This window comes from Chrysochloris asiatica, unplaced genomic scaffold (genome assembly GCF_000296735.1).
Source record: "Chrysochloris asiatica unplaced genomic scaffold, ChrAsi1.0 scaffold00001, whole genome shotgun sequence".
NCBI lineage: Eukaryota > Metazoa > Chordata > Mammalia > Afrosoricida > Chrysochloridae > Chrysochloris > Chrysochloris asiatica.
In genome coordinates, this window is record NW_006408519.1 from 46,151,735 (window position 1) to 46,175,051 (window position 23,317).

At 41.9% G+C, this 23,317-nt stretch overlaps 1 pseudogene; it reads left to right on the forward strand.

Annotated features, from left to right (window-relative positions):
- The first annotated feature begins 6,636 nt into the window (after positions 1 to 6,636).
- LOC102831763 lies at positions 6,637 to 7,253 on the forward strand (annotated as a pseudogene).
- The last annotated feature ends 16,064 nt before the right edge of the window (positions 7,254 to 23,317 follow it).

Below are 23,317 nucleotides of genomic sequence, written 5' to 3' on the forward strand. Positions count from 1 at the left end.
TGGGAGCAGCTGACCATAGCAAATCTCTATCTTTTTGCTTTGATTTTTTTTTTTTTTTGGTATATACTTGTAGCCATTATTTCAGCCAAAATTATTTGCATTGAAAGTTTCAGCGTGTGTTTGCATAATCATACCATTATGGCTTTTTATTTACAACAATCCTATGAAGAAGATTGGAAAAAAAAACCCTGTTTTCTAGATCAGAAAGTAATCTCTGAGATTTTTGGGACTCACTGTTGTTATGAATGAAGGATGTGTGTACAAACAACGTACGATGACATAACATCTCCAAAGTTTAATCAGTTAATGTGGAAAATATCAAAGGAACTGACTAGTAAAAAGTAGATTTATTATCAATAAAAATAACCTACTTTGTCACAGGAGATATATTCAACTTTTGTTAAATTTTAATGTGAATAAAGCCTGGTCTAAGTTTAGATGACTGATGAAGATATTTTTCTGCAATTAATTTGTCAAAGTCTTAAATAAGTTAATGGTCCTGGATCAGAAAAATTGCAAGAAAGTTCTCTTTCCCTCACAATAGCTCTGGGAAATAGTTGGCTTAAACTTTGAAAAACTTGATTCTAGTCTGAAACCTAGAGACCATATGTCCTACCTTAAACTTTCAGGAACTCAGTCCTTTTGTGTATTAAAAAATAGGTAAGTTGGAAGCGATGTCCTTTCAGAGTCTGCTCAGTTCTTCGTTTATATGAGTTCATTGTGCCGTTCAGCTGACAAGGTGCCAGTGTTAGCTGAGAGGTGACTACTTTTTTTTTCTATAAAATGACTCATTTTCCTCAATAAATGATTTATCCAACCCAGTTCCCTAGAAGAATATTTATTTCAGTCTGATGATGTACAGTGAGCATTTTGCCAGTAATATAAGTTTCAATAGTTAATGAGCTAAGGAACTTTCTAAAGGTCATATATCTTGATCTTTCTACAGCTTGAATGGAAGAGCACCTTGGTGCCAATGACTTAAAATGAGGCAGCCCACCACTTCCCACTTCAAGGATGTTTTTTTAAACCTCAAACTCTAATAGAAAGTGGCTCACAATCTGAAATAGTATATGCGACTTTTGACTCCTAAAGCTTATTCTAATATGAAGCCCCATTCCCATTTATAATAAAAGATGATAATACTGTGTCCCAAACCTTGGGTCTTTAAATCAGATCAGTGCACACAAAACAGTTGCAGATCAGTGCACACAAAACCATAAAGAGGGTACTAGTTGGCGCAACTGAGCTGGGATTCCATGGCAAATAGTGAACGAATCATCTTCTCTTAGGCTTTTCTTTTTACCTCTTCTGTTTTCCAGGTTTTTAAAGTTAGTTATTCAAATGGATCTACTGGGCCTTATTTCCTGAGAATTTTTTTTTTTTTCGCCATCAAATGACATAGTTGGATTTCTTTTACGATTATAAGCTTCTTTACCTTTAACCCAGTTTTGGTTTCCAGCTCACCCCAGGAAGTTACTCTAATAGAAAGCTATTTCTAATAGAAATTGCCTCTGGCACTGGTCAGCTTGGCTGGAGTCACGCTAGGCCTGTTTCACAACCCTATAAAAGAGGATTTAGTGACAAAACTGAGGGAGCTTAATCCAAATTGTCTGTGTACATTTCATAATGTGTCTGAGAACAGTTTGGAAGCTATAGCAAACTAATTTAATGTTACTCAATGTATAAAACAATCTCTGATTTTTAAATATATGTACTGGATATGTGTGTCTATGTTTGAATGTACACATATCTAACAAGGATATGCATGTTTGTGTGTGGGTAGGTGCTTACATATACACATATATGCATGGTTATATATGTACATGGAAAATATAAATATCTTTTAAATCCATATTCCATGGACTTTTTGAAGCTCCCTTGTATGCATATGTACTACTTGTACATATATTGGTGTGTGTGTGTGTGTGTGTGTGTGTGTGTATATATATATATATATATATATATATATATATATATATATATATATATATTGTTGTTGTTAAGTCGAGTCAGTTCCGACATAGTGAGCCTGTATAGCATTTCCTAGGAGCAGTTGGTGAGCTTGAACCTCCGACCTTGTAGTTTAAATCAACTTTGCAGTCCAGTGCATTAATTTGCAGTGCCAACCAGGACTGATATAGATACAGATATAGATGTAGATGTTGAAGTATATATAGATATACATATGTAGATATATAGATATAGGTGTAGATGTAGCTGTGTAGCTGTAGCTGTAGCTGTAGCTGTAGATGTAGATGTAAATGTAGATATGCTGTTGTTGTTGTTAGGTGCCATTAAGTCAGTACCGACTCACAGTGACCTTATCCATAGCAGAACGAAACACTGCCTGATCCTGGGCCAACCTCACTACTGTTGCCACGCTTGAGTCCGTCGATGCTGCCACTGATGCTGCCACTTGGCCAATCCATCTCGTTTGGAGTCTTCCTCTGACCCTCCACCTTACCAAACATGATATCCTTCTCCAGCAACTGGTCTCTACTGACAATATGTTTGAAATATGAGAGACAAAGTTTGGCCATCCTGGCCTCCAAGGAGCACTCTAGCTGCACTTCTTCCAAAACAGATCTATTGGTTCTTTTGGCAGCCTGTGGCACTTTCAATATTCTCCTCAAACACCATAACTCAAAAGCATCAATTCTTCTATGATCTTCCTTATTCACCATCCAGCTTTCACATGCATATAAGGTTATTGAAAATACCATGGCTTGGGTCAGGCACACCTTAGTTCTCAAGCTGACATCTTTACTCTTCAACACTTTAAAAAGGTCTTGTGCAGCAGATTTGCCTAATGCAATATGTCATTTGATTTCTTGACTGCTGATTCCATGAGTGTTGATAGTTGATCCAAAAAGAATGAGGTCTTTGACAACGTCAATCTTTTTTCTGTTGATAAGAATGTTGTTTATTGGTCCAATGGTGAGGATCTTTGTTTTCTTGACATTTGGAGATGTAATCCATACCAAAGGCTGTGCTCTTTGATCTTCATCAGTAAATGTTTTAAGTCCTCTTTACTTTCAGCAAGCAAGGTTGTTTCATCTGCATATTGCAGTTTGTTAATGAGTCTTCCTCCAATCCAGATGCCACGGTTTTCTTCATGGAACCCAGCTTCTCGGATATACAGAATGAGAGAGCGAGATGGAACATTGGCAGTCTATTGAGTTGGGCTTTTGAGCTGCTAACCACAGAGTCAGCAGTTTGAATCCACCAACTACTCCAAGGGAGGAAGATAAGGCTTTCTGCTCTCATAATGATTTACATTATGAGTCAGAACTGACTTGATGGCAAACAGCAGTAGCCTGTGTCTCTCTGTGTATGAATATATTGTTGTTGTTGTTAAATGCCATTGAGTCATTTCAGACTCATGGTAATCCTGTACATGGTTTCCAAGGAGTGGCTGGTGGGTTTGAACTGCCGACTTTGCAGCTCAAACTGACCTTTTGGTCCAGAGCATTATCTTGCAGCACCACACCAGGACGCTAAAGCTGATTATCTGGTTATTCTCAATGGATATATTTTAAGAATCCTTGAAAGCAGCAAACAATAGCAAGAAGGATGAAATCATTTGATATATTTTGCTTCTGCCCTACAGCTTCCCCTGGAGAGCAGTTATCATTGTCAGAGATCTCTCTCTCAGTCTTGGATTAACCAAAATGAGAGAGAAGGAAAATGAAGTGAGATCCTAAGATGGAGACGTTCTCAGCGATGGAAGGAGGAGACTATTGCTATTTACTACTGAATCCGAGCTTAAATTTTAAAGCCCAGGATTTGTGGAAAGTTGCAGTCTATATTGGGGCCCCTAACTCCATTTAAGTCTTGAAATAAGTTCACATGTGATTTTATATTCTTTCTGGCCATGCGACCAACAAGGTGGCTACTGCTTAGACAAGTGTGAGGCAGACTTAGGGTAGGGCACTCTGCCCTCAGGTCTGCACAGAGAATTGGGGAACTTGCCTGGGTATGTCTTTAACAAGTTACTAAAAATAGCACCTGTTATCTAATAAGGAGCTCTGGTAGCATAGTGGTTACGACTTGGGCTGTGAACCTTAGGGTCAGCAGTTCAAAACTACCAGCTGTTCCGTGGGAGAAAGATGAGGCTTTCTGCTCCCATAAAGATTTACAGCCTTGGAAAACCTGTACAGGGTCACTATGGGTCATAACTGACTTGACGGCACTTAACAACAACAACAACATCTAATATAAGCTCAAAGTTAAGGTTCTGTGATTACGACTAAGGGCTGTATGACCATACCCAACTACCTTATGTTGTTGCTGGGGTTGTTGTTAGGTGCCATCAAGTAGGTACCGACCCATAGCGACCTTATGCACAGCAGAACGAGACACTGCCCGATCCTGGGCCAACCTCACTACTGCTGCCACACTTGAGTCCATCGATGCTGACACTTGGCCAGTCCATCTCTTTGGGGTCTTCTTCTCTTTCTCTGACCCTCCACCTTACCAAACATGATATCCTTCTCCAGTCCCTCCTCACAATAGGTCTAAAGTATGAGAGGCAAAGTTTGGCCATCTTGGCCTCCAAGGAGCACTCTGGCTGCACTTCTTCCAAAATGGTTTTATTGGTTCTTTTGGTAGCCCATGGCACTTTCAATATTCTCCTCCAACACCGCAACTCAAAGGCATCAGTTTTTCTACGGTCTTCCTTATTCACTGTCCAGCTTTAACATGCATATGAGGTTATTGAAAATACCATGGCTTGGGTCAGGCTCATCTCAGTCCTCAAGCTGACAACTTTGCTTTTCAACACTTTAAAAAGTGTGCAGCAGATTTGCCTAATGCAATACATTTTTTGATTTCTTGACTGCTGCTTCCATGAGTGTTGATAGTTGATCCAAGAAAAATGAAGTCATTGACAACTTGAATCTTTTCTCTGTTGACCTCATAGAAACCCCAGAATCAGTACTTGTTGTTAGGTGCCATTGAGTTGGTACTGACTCACAGTGACCATACACACAACAGAATGAAACACTTCCCAGTGCTGCACCAACCTCACAATTGTTGCTACGTTTGAGTCCATGGCTGTTGCCACTGTGCCAGTACATCTCGGGGGTTTTCCTATTTTTCTTCGACCCTTCACTTTACCAAGCATGATGTTCTTCTCCAGAGACTGGTCCCTCCTGATACGTCTGAAGTATGAGAGATGAAGTCTGGCCATGCTGCCTTCCAAGGAGCACTCTGGCTGTACTTCTTCGAACACAGATTGCTTTGTTCTTTTGCCAGCCCATGGTACTTTCAATATTCCCCTCCAACACCAGAAATCAAATGCATCAATTCTTCTGCAGTCTTTTTTATTCCCTGTCTAGCTTTCACATACAGATGAGAATCAGTCCTGTAATATTTTTAAATCTGCCATTGTGTAGGTGTCCTGGGGTTCTCCCATCTTCTGTAGCTTTGCCTATGACACTGATGAACTGATCTGCCACCAATAGTGATTTGTGAAGATTTTCTTTGTTGTTCATGTGTATCAGAGAACTTACAAACGTTCACCAGAAAATGGAGTGATAAAAAGAGAATGGAACTTTTTGAAATTCCTTCTTATAATGAGCCTCTTAGCATAGTGTTTATGAATTGGACTGTGAACCTCAAGGTCAGAAGTTCGAGACTACCAGCTGTTCTGTGGGAGAAAGATTAGTCTTTCTGCTCCCGTAAAGATTCACAGCCTCGGAAACCCTGTACAGGGTCGCTAGGAGTCGGAACCAACTCCACAGCACATAACAACAACAATAACAAATGCGCCTCTTAGCCATGAACTGGTAGACTCCAATTGCAGTTCCACTGTGTTTATGATGACAGTATCCCTCATCTGGGATGCTTGTCTTTGTTTTGTCTTTGTCGTATTTAAGGGTCTCTATGAAATATGTCTGGAACTGAAACCTTTTTTTCCTTTTGCACATTTGAACACTTGAATAATGAAGAACATTTAATGATTTGGTATTCCTATTGTTCTCAAAAGATCTATGTTATATCTTGAATATCCCTTCAGACACTTTATTGCTTCATAAATTTTCCCTAGGCCATATTTGGAGTCCTGGTGTGGCAATGTGGGACCACAAGGTTGGCAGTTGAAACTCCCCACCAGTCACTCCTTAGAAATCCTATACAGGGTCGCTAGGAGGCAGGACCTACTCCACAAAGCAGCAACAGGCCATCTATGGTGTAATGCTGCAGGATCAGCACTGAACTGCAAACGACAATGTCAGTAGTTCAAACCCACCAGCTGTTCCTTGGAAACCCTATATAGGGTCACTATGAATCTGATGCGACTTGATGGCATTTCACAACAACTACGGGTCATACCTGAGAAAGCCTACTACACACTAAGGAGTTATCCGCTTTACAAAGCAGGCCCACTCATGAAATTGGACGGCTTTATTTTACTTTCCACAGCCTATGAAGTCTTTCCCATGATCAGTGAGAGGAAGCCAAGGTCTTGTTCCTGAACCTGAGATTTTCCTGGGCTACTGAGCAAGACCAGAAAACAAAACGAATGGCTGATAATTGATACAAAGACTGCATTAAAATGAAACTTTGAAAGCTTATTAAATAATTAGAATGATTTAAAAAAATAAGCACCCAACCTTTCCTAGGCGGCTGCAGAAGATGGCGGAGGGACAGGTCCTGGTGCTCGATGACCGAGGCCATCTCCTGGGTCGCCTGGTGGCCATTGTGGCCAAGCAAGTGCTGCTTGGCCGGAATGCGGTGGTAGTGTGCTGAGAAGGCATCAACATTTCTGGCAACTTCCTCCAAAACAAGTTGAAATACTTGGCCTTCCCCCGAAAGCGAATGAACAAGCCATCCCGAAGCCCATACCACTTCGGGGCCCCCAGCCGCATCTTCTGGCGGACAGTGGGACAGTGCCAGGGAAATTGCCCCATAAGACTAAGTGTGGCCAGGCTGCCCTCGGCCGCCTCAAGGGGTTTGACAGGATCCCACGCCCCTATGACAAGGAAAAGCCGATGGTGGTTCCTGCTGCCCTCAAGGTTGTGCGACTCAAGCCCACTCAGAAGTTTGCTTACCTGGGTCATCTAGCACATGAGATGGGTTGGAAGTATCAGGTGGTGACCGCCACCTTGGAGGAGAAGAGGAAGGAGAAGGCCAAGATCCATTACCGGAAGAAGAAGCAGTTTATGAGGCTTCGGAAACAGGCCGAAAAGAACTTGGAGAATAAGATTGACAAATACACTGAGGTTCTCAAGACCCATGGACTTCTGGTCTGAGTCCAATAAAGACTTGTTAGTTCCTCATTGGTCTGGCCTTGCCCTTCCTCCGATTCTGCCCTGGAACACCGCCCTGGGATGCCGGGGACCCCTGGGGCCCAGCCAGTGTCTAGGGTTGAGCAGGGGCCTAGGTCACACATCCACTACTCTCACTTCAGTTACTAACTTGTGAAGAGTTAGAATAAATCAGTAGCTGGAGCAACCAGTTTACTTCTGTTGTAAGAAGTTTTGTAAAACTAACTGCAGGAACACTGAAAAAGTAAATGCTAAAAAGATTCCACATGGTTTTATACTAAAATCTGCAGCTGTTAGAATATTCTAAAAGTTTGTGCAATCTCAGATGCTCCTGGGATTGTAAAAAGGATATTTACTGATGTGTAGAGACTGGGAGGAGCTGCCATCAGGGGCCACACTGGTGGGCTCCCTCTAGTTTGTAATTCAAAGCTAATAAATTATTTGTAACAACAACAACAAAAACATGGAGGACTCTAGACTCATGGAAAAAGAAAGGCTGTATGCAGGAGGCAGGCTTGCAGAATGTGACCTTTGGTTGTTTACATAATTATACATTCCTGAGTGTTTTTGTGTATATCCAGAAACCACCATCCACCCCCTCACCCCCCTAAAACAGAGGGGATAGAAGCAAATATTGTTGAATAATGATGCATGGAGGGGACTGTAATCATTGCAATGAAACAAAATACAATATGATGAGTGGAAATCCATTGTTCCCCCATGTAAAGTATCACTCAATTCACAATAAAAGCTTAAAATAAATAAATAAATACCCAATGACTGTGAGTTGTGCTTTGTGCTGCTAATTGCTTGGTCAGAAGTTCGAATCTGCCACTCCATGGGAGAAAGATGGGGTTTTCTGCTCCTATAAAGATGTAAAGCCTCACAATCCTTAGTCAAGGTCATAAAGAGTCTAAACCCACTAGATCACACACAATCACCAACCACCAACCACCCAGTCAGCAGTCCACTATGGTGAAGGGTGTTACAACACTCCAGCTTGAAGGAGCCCTTTTTCCGTCATATATATGAGTATTTTAGTTGTGAAGCCCAATGCAATCCATAGAGCCTCCCCAGGCTTCTGCTGCCTGAACAATAAATTTGGAATCATTATGGATACCTTTTCTCAAAGAGCCTGCCAGTGCTGTACATTAGGCATCGGACTGCTAGCTGAAAGTTTGGCAGTTCGAACCCAACCACCCTGCAAGAGCAAGATTTGCAGTCTGCTCCTATAAAGATTTACAGTCTCAGAGACCCTGCAAAGGAGTGCAATGATTCGGAACGGACTCAACAGCACTTAATAAATTTTACAAATTTTACAAAAGCAGGCTGCCAGATCTTTCCCTCACAAAGTTGCTGGTGAGTTGAATTCAGAGTGGCAGCCTTTTATAGTGAGTAGTCAAGACTTTCTGCATTATGATTTTTTGGTGGGGGTAATTGTTGGGGTTTTTACTCGCTGTCCTTTACAAAGTGAGTATTAGAAATCAGAACGAAAGCTGGAAACAGACATGACATTAGAATCCTGAATATTCACAACCACCATATGTATTTCTCGGTGGTGAAAACTGATTCTGCCATGCCCTCAGAACACACAGGGAATGGTCATCTAAGGCCTCACCGTCTAGGTTCTTTCATCTGATAGTTACAAAGTAATAATAATTTGGGTTTACGAGACTTGATGGCTTGATCACAGCAGCTTGTTAATTAAAGGTGCAAAGAAGGGGATGATTAGAAAGAAAAAGTTTGCACCTGAGGGAGAAACAGGATTAGTTTGCTGGAGAAACCAGATTAGTGCTCCTGGCAGCAGGCCAGATTCAAAGGCAGAGCCCAAAACCTAGAGAAAAGCCATGTAGATATCTTTCCTGGTGCCCTGTGGGAAGGAGGTCAGGGACAAGGCAAACCCTCAAAGCAGGCTCACCCAGACACTGGTGAGTGCCCCAGTATTAAATATGTGATTTGCTAATTGCTCTTGGAAAGATAACTGTGTCTGGAATTAATTTGCCCGAGAAGTGTGTGTCTTGTGTAATTGCTGACACCCTGAGATAAATGAGAAGGGCTGGGCTTCATGTCTTCAGATGGAGAGGTTGGGTCTCACCCTATCCTCACGGTCCCCTGAGTCTGCTGATGTCACAGTGGCCCACTTTTCATTAAGCTGAGCAGCTTCATTTCTGGAGGGAGAGATGATACGGTGGAACCAGAAGGATGATGACCGAATCCAGGAGGCAGCGTGATGAAAGGGAAAAATTGGGACTTCAGGGTTTAGAAGTCATGTGAGCTCAGCAGAATCAGTTTCAAGTCTTCCAGTCTCAGATAACTGATTGTCAAAGGAAACATTTGAAACAGGCCTTGAGTGTGTTTCAGAGGATTGTTGATAATGAAGACCAGCACAGGGTCTGGGGCAAGGCTGCTTGTTTAGTAAGAAATGTTTCTGCTGCAAAGGATCTCTCTAATATGTCACCTTGAGGACTAAGATGCTCCAGACCCAACCTCCTCATATACATGTGAAAACTGGGCAAGAATAAAGAAGATAGAAGAGAAATTGACACATCTGAATTGTGCCTTTGGCAAAGAATACTGAATAGAACCTGTACTATCAGAACAATAAGGACTCCTGGGAGATTAGTGGGTAGGAGGTCTATGGGCTGCTAACCTCAAGATCAGCAGTTTGAAACTACCAATTATTCCAGGGCAGAAAGATGAGCCTTTCTACTCCTGTAGTGATTGACAGCCTTGGAAAACCTATACAGGGTCACTATGAGTCAGAACCAACTCCACAGCATATAACCACCACCGCCAGATCTACAGCCAAATCAGTCCTAGATGAAGGTCAGCCAGAGTGTTGCTTAGAAGTGGGGATCAGGGGGCTCACTTACTTGGGCATGTCATCAGGAAAGATCAATTGCTAGAAACATACATCATGCTTGGTGAAGTAGGGCATCAGCGGAGATGAAGAAAATCACTCATGAGATGGATTAACATGGTTACTGTAGCCAGGGGCAGATTACTCAGAAAGTCTGGTACACAGGGCTTAATTATGCTTGTTTACTCAATAATGTTATCAGTAGCATGGGTATCCCACCTTCTATATGTCCAGTGGACAGACAGGAGGAGGCAGAGGGGACGTGAATGCAGTTTTAGTTGTGAAGGATTACATTCATTAGCCCATGTGACTCTATGGGGTAATGCACCAGACTGCAAAGTCATTTGAACTGCAAGGTCATTGGTTCAAGTTCACCAGCTGCTCCTATACAGGGTTGCTCTGGGTTGGAATCGACTCAACCCTAGGGCACTTAACAACAATAACAACTCAACCGTGTTATCAACAGTATGGGTATCCCACCTTCTATATGTCCACTGGGGAGACAGGAGGAGGCAGACAGGACGTGAATGCAGTTTTAGTTGTGAAGGATTGTGTCAGTGTTCACTCAGCACCCTTCAGACTAACAAACCACCCCCTCCGTAATCAACCTCTCTCCACCCCATTACAAACTCACCTCCCAGACATCTTGTGCCCCACTTGGCATTATCAGACCCCTGCTGTGCTCAAGGGGACACCTAGAATCGAATACATGGGGGTTTGAGTCCCAGCTCTAACATTTGCTTCCTATTTACCCTTGGGCAGGATACTGAACCTCCTCCTGGGTTTGCTTTGTAATCTGAAGATAAACAGTACATTTCTTACAGTTTTGCTAGGAGGATTAAATGAGTTAGCAAATGTAAGGGCTGAGACCAGGGCCTGTCTCATAGCAAATACCTGATAAATACCACCTATAAGGAGTTCTGGTAGTGTAGTGGTTACGAATCGGGCTGTGAACCTCAGGGTCAGCAGTTCGAAACTACCAGCTGTTCTGCAGGAGAAAGATGAGGCTTTCTGCTCCCGTAAAGATTTACAAACTCAGAAACCCTGTAAAGGGTTGCTATGAGTCGGAACTGACTCCACAGCACATAACAAGAACAACAAATTATCAATAACAAATATGGAGGATCAAACAAGATGGTGGATTGGGTAGACATGCAGTGAGGAGCTCCATCAGCAATAACACAGAATACCAGACCAAGCAGGCTTAGGGGTTGGTGCTGGAATTCTGAACCACATATAAAGGAATATTTAGAAGCTCAGAAGGCTTTATAGCTAGGGGAATTTGTAGCAGAATCAAGAAATCCATTGCTTTCTAATTCAAGGCACTTAGCTGCTCCTTGAGCAGCTATTTTGGGAGAGACCAAGTGGGGAAGGATCAGAATAGCCATGAACGTCTGACGGAACCACGGAGATACAGGTGTGCGCATTCTTTATTTTAGTATCAGTCTCTTGCTGTCTATGCACCTCCATTCTAGTGACTAGAGGGGGTGCCTGAGCGAATAGACACCCCACTCCCACACCTGGAAGGTTCTACTATGCATCCACACAGATCTCCTCAAAATTTAAAGTGACAGTTTCCACTTAAAATCAAATGGCCACCACTCGTCTGTCAGTTTTCTGTACTGTGGTGGCTTGTGAGTTGCTGTGATTCTGAAAGCTATGCCACTGGTATGTTAAATACCAGCAGGGTCAGCCATGGTGGACAGGTTTCAGATTAGTTTCTAGTTGAAGAAAGACTAGGAAGAAGGAATGACAAACTACTTTCAAATATTTAGTCACTGAAAACCTTATGAATAGCAGAGAAACACTGTAAAATAGAGTGCTGGAAAATGAGCCCCTCAGATTGGAAGGCACTCAAAATGCGACTGGGGAAGAGCTGCCTTCTCAAAGTAGAGTTGACCATGATGACGCTAATGGTGTAAAGCCCATGGGACCTTCATTTGCTGGGGCACAACTCAAAATGAAGAGAAACAGCTGTAAACATCCATTGAAAATCAGAATGGAATGTACAAACTATGAATCTGGGAAAATTGGAAGTTGTCAAAAATGAATAGGAATGCATAAACATCTATATCTTAGGCATTAGTGAGCTGAAATGGACTGGTAATAGCCATTTTGAATCTGACAACCACATGGTTTACTATGCTGGGGATGACAGATTGAAGAGGAATGGTGTTGCATTCATTATGGACAAGAACGTATCCAGATCAGTCATTAGGTACAACACTGTCTGTGATAGGATGATATCCATACACCTACAGGGAAGTCAAGTTAATACCACTATTATTCAAATTTATGCATCAACCACTTAAGGCAGTGAGGATGAAATAGAAGAATTCTGCCAACTTATTCAATCTGAAATCAATCAAACATGCAATCAAGATGTATTGATCATTACAGATGATTGGAATGCAAAGGTTGGGAGCAAAGAGGAAGGATTATTAGCTGGAAAATATGTCTTTGGTGATAGAAATGATGCTGGAGAATGCATGATAGAATTCTGCAAAACCAATGATTTGTTCATTTCAAATGCCTTCTTTAGACAGTATAAGAGATGACTATATATATGGACCTCACCAGTTGTAATACATAGAAATCAAGTTGACTACATCTGCGGAAAGAGACGATGGAAAAGTTCCATATCATTAGTCAAAACAAGGCCAGGGGCAGACTGTGGAAAGACCATCAATTACTCATATGCAAATTCAAACTGAAGCTGAAGAAATGACAACAAGTCTACAAGAGCCAAATATGACCTTGAATATATCCCACCTGAATTTAGAGATCCTCTGGAGAACAGATTTGATACATAAAACACTAAAGACCAAAGACCAGAAGAGTTGTGGGATGACACCAAGAACATCATACATGAACAAAACAAAAAGTCATTAAGAAGACAAGAAAGAAGGAAAAGGTCTAAATGGATGCCAGAAGAGACACTGAAACTTGCTCTCCAGCATAGAGATGCTAAAGCAAATGGAAGAAATGAGGAGTTCCAAGAGCTTAAGAGAAAATTTCGAAGATCAACTCGAGAAGATAAACAACAATATTTGCAAAGCTCTGGAATCAGAAAACCAAAAAGGAAGAACCCGCTCAGCATTTCTCAAGCTGGGGGAACTGAAGAAAAAGTTCAAGCCTCAATTTTCATTATTGAAAGAGTCTCTGGGCAAATTATTGAATGATGCAGAAAGCATCAAAAGAAGATGGAAGGAATACCCAGAGTCACTGCACCAAAAGGAAATGATTAATGTTCAACCGTTTCAAGAGGTAGCTTATGATCAAGAGCCAGTGATAATGAAGGAGGAAGTCCAAGGTGCATTGAAGGAATTGGCAAAGAACAAGGCACCGGGAATGGATGGAATAAAAATTTCAACCTTTCAAGAAATTGAGATGTCAGGAGGCACTCACGTATCTCTGCCAAGAAATTTGGAAGACAAGTATCTGGCCCACTGATTGGAAGAGATCCACATTTGTGCCCATTCCAAAGAGAAGTGACCCAATGGAATTCAGAAATCATTGAACAATCTCTTTGATATCCCATGTGAGTAAAGTTTTGCTAAAGGTAATGCAGACACAGCTACAATCATACATTGACAGAGAACTTCCGTTGTTTCAAGCCGGATTCAGAAGAGGTCATGTAATGAAGGATAAAATTGCTGATTTCTGATTAATTTTGGCTGAAATCAGAGCATCTCAGAAAGATGTTTATCTGTGCTTTATTGACTACACAAAGGCTTTTGATTTTGTGGCTCATGATAAGCTAAGAACAACATTGCCAAGTATGAATATTCTGGAACACTTCATTGTGCTCATGAGGAATCTGTACCTGGGCCAAGAGACAGTTCTTCTAACAGAACATGGGAACACTGAATGGTTTAAACTTAAAAAAGGTGTGCAACAAGGTTGTATTATTTCACCATACTTTTACAACCTTTATGCTGAGTAGATAATCTGAGAAGCTGGGTTCTATGAAGAAAATCATGGCATCAGGATTGAAGGAAGACTCATAAGCAACCTGCGATAGGAAGATGATACAACCTTGCTTGCTGAAAGTGAAGAGGCCTTATAACATACTGATGAAGATCAAAGAGCACAGCCTTCAGTATGGATTACATCTCAATGTCAAGAAAACAAACATCCTCACCACTGGATAAATATACAACATTCTTATCAATGAAGAAAATACTGAAGTTTTCAAGGACTTCATTCTTCTTGGATCAACTATCAACACTCATGGAAGCAGCAGTCAAGAAATCAAACGATGTATTGCATTAAGCAAATCTGCTACACAAGACTTTTTTAAAGAGCAAAGATGTCAGCTTGAGGACTAAATTGTGCCTGATCCAAGCCACTGTATTTTCAATAACCTCATATGCATGCAAAAGCTGGACAATGAATAAGGAAGACCACAAAGATGCTTTTGAGTTATGGTGTTGGAGGAGAATATTGAAAGTGCCATGGGCTGCCAAAAGAACCAATAGATCCGTTTTGGAAGAAGTGCAGCCAGAGTGCTCCTTGGAAGCCAAGATGGCCAAAATTCATCTCTCATACTTCAGACATATTGTCAGGAGGGACCAGTCACTGAAGAAGGATATTACGTTGGGTAGGTGGATGGTCAGAGAAAAAGAGGAAGACCTGTAACGAGATGGATTGCCTAAGTGGCAGCATCAATACACTCAAGCGTGGCAACAGCTGTGAGGTTGGCCCAGGATCAGGCAGTGTTTCGTTCTGTTGTGCATAAGGTTGTTATGGGTCAATGCTGACTCAATGGTACCTACCAACAACAAATTATCAGTAATGATGGTAGTAATGATACTAGTAGTGAGATTTTTTATGATTGTCCTCTGATGATATCTGGCAAGAATATTAAATTAAAGGGCTTTGGATAGCATTACATTAGATGCTAGCATGACCAGTGTTCACTGACCAAGTGAGAGATTGGACCAAATAAAGGGATGGAACCATGAACTCTCTGTTGCTGACTCCATTCTGATTCATAATGACCCTATATAGCAGGGGTGGGGAACCTTGTTTTCTGTCCAGGTCCATTTCAATATTTATAGCATCATTCACAGGCCATACAAATTAGCCTCCTCTAATGTGATAACTAAGGAGCTCTGGTAGCGTAGTGGTTATGAGTCGGGCTGCGAACCTTAAAGGTCAGCAATTTGAAAGCACCAGCTGTTCCGCGGAAGAAAGATGAGTTGTTCTGTTCCCTAAAAGATTTACAGCCTCAGAAACTCTATGCAGGGTCACTGTGAGTCGGAACTGACTCCATGGTACTTAACAACAATGTGATGACTGGATTTGTGCAGCGCTGTAGGATCAGCACTGGACTGCAAATCACAAGGTTCAAACCCACCTTCTGTTCCTTGCTGTTGTTGTTGTTAAGTGCCGTTGAGTCAGTTCCGACCCATAGTGACACTGTATAGGGTTTCTGAGGAGTGACTGGTGAGCTTGAACTGCTGACCTTGCAGTTCAAATGGTTTTGCAGTCTGGCACATTAGCCCACAGTGCCCCACCAGGACTCCATTCCTTGGAAACCCTGTTATACAGGTCACTCTGTGTTGAAACTGATTTAGTGACACTTAACAACAACAACAGTAAAAACTGTGATGGCTGGCTCTGCGGCTGCCTTAACAGGGCCGGATCAAATGATATTGTAGGCCTTAGATTGCCCATGGGCCAGAAGTTCCCTACCTCTGCTATGTAGGGTTTCTGAGACTGTAAATCCTCATTGAAGCAGACACTGTCATCTTCCTCCTGAGAAGGGACTGGTAATTTAGGACGACCAAACTTGTGGTTAAAAGCCTGATGCCTAACGCACAGTGCCACCGGAGCTTTAGAGCCACTAGATGTGGGTTATCTACAGGGCATACTTCCCTATTCCTTAGGCTGCAGACTGGCTGCCAGCATTTGAAAGTCTAAGGTAATAGCTTACCTGCCAGGTGAGTGCAGAGCTCATCCAGTGCTCTTGATGAGGGCCTTCTGTAAGACTATCTAGTGTTGGAAACAACAGAACTAACAAATAGGCAACAAACTGTCCTTTTGTGCTGTAGCTCAGTAAGCCACAGAAACTTCTTTTAGCTGAGAGTTGGTGTAGATATTTCACGCCATCACCCGGTAGACCTGTTGCTGTCACGTCACTTCTGACGCATAAGGACCCTAGACGACCGACTTGAACTCCCATATGGTTGCCAAGGCTCTCACCTTTATGGAAGCAGGCTGCCACATCTTTCTCCCAAGGAGTGCCTGATAGGTTTGGATTGTTGTTGTTAAGTGCCATCGAGTGGGTCCCGACCCATAGCAACACTGAACAGGGTTTCTGAGGCTGTAAATCTTTACGGGAGCAGAAAGCCTCATCTTTCTCCCATGGAGCAGCTGGTAGTTTCGAACTGCTGACCCTGCAGTTCACAGCCCGATTAGTAACCACTACTTTATCAGAGCTCCAGTGTTTAACCATTGCTCCACCAGCACTTGATTTAATGTGATTATGTAGAGAGGTTTGTGGTTCAAACTCACCAACTGCTCCTTTGAAACCCTATATAGTATCATTATGAGTCAGAATCAACTCAAAGGTACTTAGCAACAACAACCACACATGTACAGAAAGGGCTTGGAGTACAGGTGATGCCAAGTTGGCAGTAGGTAGGATTGTCGTGTGCTGTGAGGCCGATCTGCATTTCGTTCCATAGAGAATGGAAAATCAGAGCACTTCATCAAATGGTCTTTGAGGTCTTGAGGGTTAATATATTCGATGTCATATGCTGTCACCCTGCATGCAGCACAGTCCTTGGCACAAAATAGTCACTGAACAAATAATTCTGAATACATACACGATAACTATATTCTCTTCTTAACTTTGCAAATGCAAAATGAAATAAACTACATAAACATCCCTAGTGATATCCTAAAGATATTAGTAAGTGCTACTGCGTCAGTTCCAACTCATAACAACTCAGTGTAGGGTTTCTGAGAAGCGACTGGTAGGTTTGAACCACCACCTTGCAGCTCAGTGGTCCAGTACTTATCCTATAGTGCCACACCACAATTGTTGTTGTTGTTAAGTGCCATAGCGTCTGTTCTGGCCCATAGCGATCCTGTTTCTGAGGAGCAGCTGGTGACCTTGAACCTCCGGCCTTCCAGTTCAGATGGCTTTGTAGGATAGTACACAGTTCATTCTGTTTTGAAGGACCACACTACTCATCTGTCATGTTTTGAGTCATTAATATCATTTCTGGGAAGGAAATGAAAACTTCTGAAAATGTGAATAAACTTGAACTCCATTTTCTCTGACTTGCAGAGAAGTTTTATGTTGGGCTCTATTTAACAGGAATATCAGATGTCTTCAATTCTTTTGTTCTTATATTTCTTGTGAGTCCACTAAGAAACTGAGAAAAAAAAAAAGTATCTTATTAGAAAACAAATTAACATAAAATAGTACTTCAAGGTAAGAAAATTCATAGGACACATTGTTCATTCAATCGTCTGCCAAGTGATGTAGGCTGAGGAATCTGTCCAAATAGCAATTTGTATAACAGTAATAATAATCATAGTAAAAATTGGCTTTGTATTGTTCTGATAAACTAAGGGGAACTACCCATCCATCTTTCATAGAAGAGAAAGGAAGAAGGAAAATAAGGCAAAACTGAGAAAGGAAAGAGGGGGAAAGCGTGGTGATAGAAATTCTGAAGTCAAGACCTTGCTCAGCATTTTAACCTTAATTTTAATTTTTTTACTTTTGATTACGGATTGAGTGAAGATTTACACAGCAGAACATCAGTTTTCCACTCAACAAATCATACACTTCATTTCACTTCAATGATTTCAATCCCCTTCATGTACCATCAGATACCCTACTTCTCTGTGAGTCTTGTTTCCATTCCCCCCTCGTTCCCAGCTCTTCTGAATTCGGTTCTTAAGCAAATGCTGCCCTTTTGAGCTTGAATAATTGTCCGTTCCATGCTGTGGACACCTCACTAGTGCTGTTGTCCAGCCCCGAGCCCCCATGTACCTCTCTACTGCTTGACTGAGATGAGAACTGAGCCACAAGGGTGAATTCAGTTCTAGATCTGAAGGGTAATCAAGGGCCATAATGTCAGGTTTCTCCAGTCTCTTTCTGATCAGTGAGGTGGGTCATTTGCTTCCACTCTAGCTCAGACTTTCTTATGGGATCCCTTTCAGAGCTGTCGGTAGTGATAACTGGGTACCATCCAGTTCTTCTGGTCTCAGGCTCATGGACACTGATATTCATGTGGTCCATTAGCCCATTTAACTCCTTGAGCCTAAATTATGTGGTCTATGAAGTGGGTCAAGTTGACAATAAAGGAGTCTACATAAGAATGTTACTAACAGCTACTCCTAGGAAACCATATTGGTTATTGCCTTCAAGTCAGTTCTGACCCATAGTGACCCTGAACAGGTTTTCCAAGAAGCAGCTGATGTGCTTGAAGCACTGACCTTGTGATTCAAACCAACTTTGCAGTCCAATGCATTGATGCATAGTGCCACACCAGGACCCCAGGAAACCCTATACAAGGTCACTATAGGATGGAAACAACTCAACGGTACTTAGCAACAACAACAACAATGCACTAGTAGCTGGGGATGATTTCTCCAGTATCCCAGTCTATTTTCTAGGCAAAGCAATTCCTGGTAATGATGCAATACTGGCTTTCTCTCTAATGGCTGCCCCTGTTCTGAAGTCTACTTGGTCCGAAATGAACAGACTGTCAGAGGCTTTCTTTGGATTAGTGTCAGGATGGTGTCTTTTATATTCTTTGACCTTAAACTTGGAATCCTGGAGTGGCACTGTGGGTTAATGCAAAGTCATATGAACTGCAAAGTCAGCTGTTCAGGCTCACCAGCCACTCCTTGGAAACCCTACACAGGGTCAATATGGGTTGGAACCAACTTGATGGCACTTAACAACAACACCACCACCTTAAGTTTATGTGACTCTTTGTATTTAGATTTTGTAAACCATATAGAACTCTCTCTTGTCTTCATGAAGCTGTTTTTTGTGGTTGCTGTTTGTTTGAATCTACTCTAATCACCTCTGTCTCATAAGTGGTATTAGCTAAGTCTTATGTAAAGTGATTATTAATATGCTGTTGCTAATTGCTTAGTCAATTGCAACCCACAGAAACCCTGTACAGGGATTCCAAGGAGTGGCTGGTAGGTTTGGCCTGCCAATCTTGTAGGTAGAAGCCCAGTGCTTATCTTCCAGTGCCACACCAGGTCCCATGAATGAGGTGTTGTTGTTAAGTGCTACTGAGTTAGTTCCAATTCACAGTGGCCCTGTTATAAGGTTTCCAAAGAGTATCTGGTGGGTTTGAGCCACCAACCTTGCAGCTAGCAGTACAGTGCTTATCTTACAGTGCCACACCATCACTCAGATTCATATCTCGAAAGAGAAAGAGAGAGATATAGAGCAAGGTAACAAATAGGAATCATGCAGTTTAAACGTACCCAGCTGCTACACAGGAGAGAATCCATGGCAGTCATAAAGATTACAGTGGGACTCTTCTACTCGGTCCCATGAGGTTGCTATGAACTGGAACACAATCAATGACACCTAACAACAACAGCAAATATTGTTATTTCTAAGTGCCATCAAGTCAGTTCCAACTCATAGCGACCCAGTGTGATGTTTTTGAAGAGCGGCTGGTGAGTTTGAACTACTGACCTTGTAGTTCAAGCCGACCTTCTGGTTCAGTGCTTATCCTAAGAATAGATATAGTAGATATTGTTACTGAGAAAACACAAACTATCTACTATAGTAACAGTATCTACTATTTCTGTAGATATTGTTTACAGATCACACCACACCAGAAATAGTAGATATTGTTACTCGACAATATACAACAACTTCCAAATGGTTATGAACTTCTTGATGAGAATTTACTTATTTACTGAACAGCTTCGTGTTGTAAAGTGCCATTGAGTCGGTTCTGACTCATAGAAACACTGTATAGGGTTTCCAAGGAGCAGCTTGTTTGTTTGAACAGCCAACAGTTTTGGTTAGCAGTCTACTGCTTACCCTATAGCACCACACCAGGACTCCAGCAGCTTAGCATAGATGTCACAAAAAGGAGGGGATGAGAGTGCTATTTGTTTGGAGAATAATATCTCCTATGTCTCCTGTTGTTATTGTTAGATGCCATCAAGTGGATTCCAACTCATGGTGACCCTGTGGGCTCAGAGTAGAACTGCCCATTGGGTTTTCTTGCTGATCACCAGGTCTTCTCTCCTGTGGAATAGCTGAATGGCTTCAAACCTCATGGTCTTCTATTTGTTACTTTGTCCTGTATCTCTTTCCTTCTCTCTTTCTTTATCCTGTCTCTCTTGAGTTCTCTCTTTCTCTTGGTTTTATTGGATTAAATAGAACATTTATATTAATTCATTCCACTTTCAAAAGGTCAGTAGTTTGAGCCCACCAGTCGATCCATGGCAGAAAGATGAAGTTTTCTGCTCCTGCAAAGATTTAAATCCTTAAAACTCTACACAGGGTGCTATGAGTTGGAAGCGACTTGTTGGCACTTAACAAGTTCTCCTTCCATCAACAAGTCTTCGTCCTTTATGACCTCATTATCATTTATTTCTGTTTCTCATATGCTGGAAACACCCCAAATATTGTCACTGGAGTTATCCTGTTGTTTTGTTAGGTGACTTCAAGTAGGTCCCCTCTCTTGGAGACCCCATGTGTGTACATGTCAGGCTAGCCCTGAAACTGGCTGTACTGTTATGGAAGTTGATGGTCAGGCCTGTCTTTCAAGGTGCCATTAGCTGGATTTGAACCAACAACAATTCTATAAATAGCTGAGAACAAATTGTATTAGCAGTCTTCAAAAAGTTTATGGGAAAATGAAATGAAAAGATATTGGAATTTTTCCATGAATGTTTTGGAGACCCCTTGTAGATGCTTTCATACATTAAGTCTGGATGAGGTTCAAAACCCCCAAACTAAAGCAGTGTCTGTCAAGTTGATTTTGACTCATAGCACTCTCATGCATTTTAGGGTAGAACTGTACTCCATCTGCTTTTCTTGACTGTGACTTCTAAGACAGAGATGGCAGGCATTTCCTCAGAGGCAACTCCGGATGGACTTGAACTAGTATCTCTTCAGTTAGCAGGCCAGCACTTAAGTGTTTCACCCACACAGGATTCTGGACTGGTTTCAAGTATCTGGATATTGGACAAGTACCTGGGTGATGGTCATGATCAAGCCCGTTGAGTAACACCTCCTGTCCAGCTGCAGGGATCTGCACAATGGATACAACAGTGGACTCAGCAGTTACAATGAAGGAGGTGAGGATGGCGCAAGATGGAGCAGTTTTTCATTTCGTTTGCTATCAGACAGAACTGACTCTACAGTAACTAACAACATTCGGTAGTATTGATGCTTTAACATAATCAACCCTGACTCACGGCACCCAAATGTGTGTCAGAGTATTTCTGGGCTCCTCATGATTTTTAGTAGCTGCTTTTTCTGAAATAGATCACCAGAGTTTTCTTTCGAGGTACCTCTGAGTAGATTGGGACTCCTACCCTTTCAGTAAGTAGCAAAGCTTGTTAACCATTTGCACCACTCAGGGACTCCCTTTTATGCAATCTTTTCTATTTGATCCTTCAGAGCCCCTATGCCATGTATTTATAGATAAGGATTTTGAACGCTGGGGAGCTTACTTCTGGAAGTCATTGGAACTGGACACAATGACAGTCATCTAAGTGACCAGAACAGCCCAAACTCAAACTTTTTTCATCCATGTCAAAAAGTAAGTTTGACCTTAATGGATAAATTAGTTCTTTGAATATGTTTTGGTAGTAGCAGGAATTGCATATGGAAGTAAAATCTAGTTCGAATTTGGACGATATGAGAATTAACGAGACTTTAAATTTACTGATGTGGGATCAGATGCTTGCAATGGGAAATGCTTCCTTTGTTAAAGAGTTGGAAAGAGACACAACCCAAGAGAGGAGTCTGCCCCCCACCCCCACACACACACCTTTCATCCCACCTCCCTTTTGCAGCCTGCACTGCCTCAGGCACTGCACCTGGCCCGGCTGTATTTCCAAGGATAAGTTGCTTTTGACATCAGTGATGCAGTGACAAGGTGTTATTGAAACAACCTGAGAATCATTTGCAACTACCGGCATGCCTTTTTTGATTGTGCTTTTCTTTGCACTTTGTATACAATGTACTTTTCACAAACTGAAGGTTTCTACTACCCCTGTGTTGAGCAAGTCTGTAAGCCGGGGCCATTTTCCTAACAGGATGTGCTCGCTTCATGTCTGTGTCACAGTTGGGTCAGTTTCAGACTTTGTCATCATGCTGGACACCTAATAGTCTACAGTAGAGTGTAAACATAACTTTTGTATACACCGAGAAAACAAACATTGTATGCTTGCTTTATTATGATAGGTCCTTTATTGCACTCATCTGGAACTGAACCCACAATATCTCTGAAGTGTGCCATCAAGCAGGTTCTGACACCTAGCAACCCTGTATAAGGTTTCCAAGGAGTAGCTGGTGGGTTTGAGCCACCAACTTTGCAGTTAGCAGTCCAGTGTTCATCCTATAGTACCACACCAGTGTCTAGACGCCCTTCATACATTTGAAGTACTGATTATTAAGTAACACGTGGTCTTCTAAGAACTACTTGGGAATGCTCTGATTTTTTCATTGCAACAACTTTCTAGTGAAGTGGCTTTATCATTCCAGGTTTTGGTTCTCTCAGCTTGATAAAATCATCCAGTTATTGAGATGATTGTGAGGATTACCAATGTATTTTAGCTGCAATGATGGTTACAACCATGATGAAAGCCTTGAGGAACTTAATATTACCCGTGCTCCCACATGAAGGTAAGTCAGAAAGTATTGATCTGAGCTCCTTCATGCTGGGTTAGTACAAACACAGCAGGTTGAAACATGTCTCTGTGGTGATTGGATGGATAAAGACAAATTCCCCCAGTAATGCACTTGTGTTAGTCTTGTTATTTGTAATTGTTAAGTGCCTTCAAGTTGGTTCTGACCCATAACGACTCCGTATAAGGCTTCCAAGGAGTGGCCGGTAAACTTGAACCACTGACATTGTGGTTCCATCTGACTTTGCAGTCCAGCGCATCAGCCCACAGCACCACACCAGGACTTGTTAGAGTGTCTTCAAAAAAAGGTCCCATCAAAAAC